The following is a 739-nucleotide window of genomic DNA, read 5'->3' as shown; positions in this document are numbered from 1 at the left end:
ACCACAAACACAAAGTGTATGTACCCTGATGTGCGGGAAAGGTATGATGTGTGAAGATCTAAGGTTGAGGGATACAACCAAGAGACTGGCCGCCAAACTCCAACGGTGAGTGATATAATTTCACAACAGTGAAACATGCGGTTGAGTGGAGTGATTTCTCAACATGGGGACAGGCGATTAAGTGATGTAAAATACACACCATGAGAGCGGGCGGTAAAGTGATGTAGTTTCCCAAGAGAAATACCGGCGGATGAATAATGTAAAATTTCAACACTAAAACAGGCGAATAAATTATCTATTTTCACAACAGTGAAACCGGCAAAGTGAGATGTACTTTCACACAGTTAAACAGGCAAAGGGAGATGTACTTTCACACAGCTAAACAGGCAAAGGGAGATGTACTTTCACACAGCTAAACAGGCAAAGGGAGATGTACTTTCACACAGTTAGCAGGCAAAGGGAGATGTACTTTCACACACCTAAACAGCGAAGGGAGATGTACTTTCACACAGTTAGCAGGCAAAAGGAGATGTACTTTCACAATAGTAAAACAGGCAAAGGGAGATGTACTTTCACACACCTAAACAGCGAAGGGAGATGTACTTTCACACAGCTAAACCGGCAAAGGGAGATGTACTTTCACACAGCTAAACTGGCAAAGGGAGATGTACTTTCACACAGCTAAACCGGCAAAGGGAGATGTACTTTCACACAGCTAAACCGGCAAAGGGAGATGTAC

The sequence above is a fragment of the Aplysia californica genome, unplaced genomic scaffold, assembly GCF_000002075.1.
Source record: "Aplysia californica isolate F4 #8 unplaced genomic scaffold, AplCal3.0 scaffold00252, whole genome shotgun sequence".
Taxonomy (NCBI): domain Eukaryota; kingdom Metazoa; phylum Mollusca; class Gastropoda; order Aplysiida; family Aplysiidae; genus Aplysia; species Aplysia californica.
Note: the sequence above shows the minus strand (reverse complement) of the source record.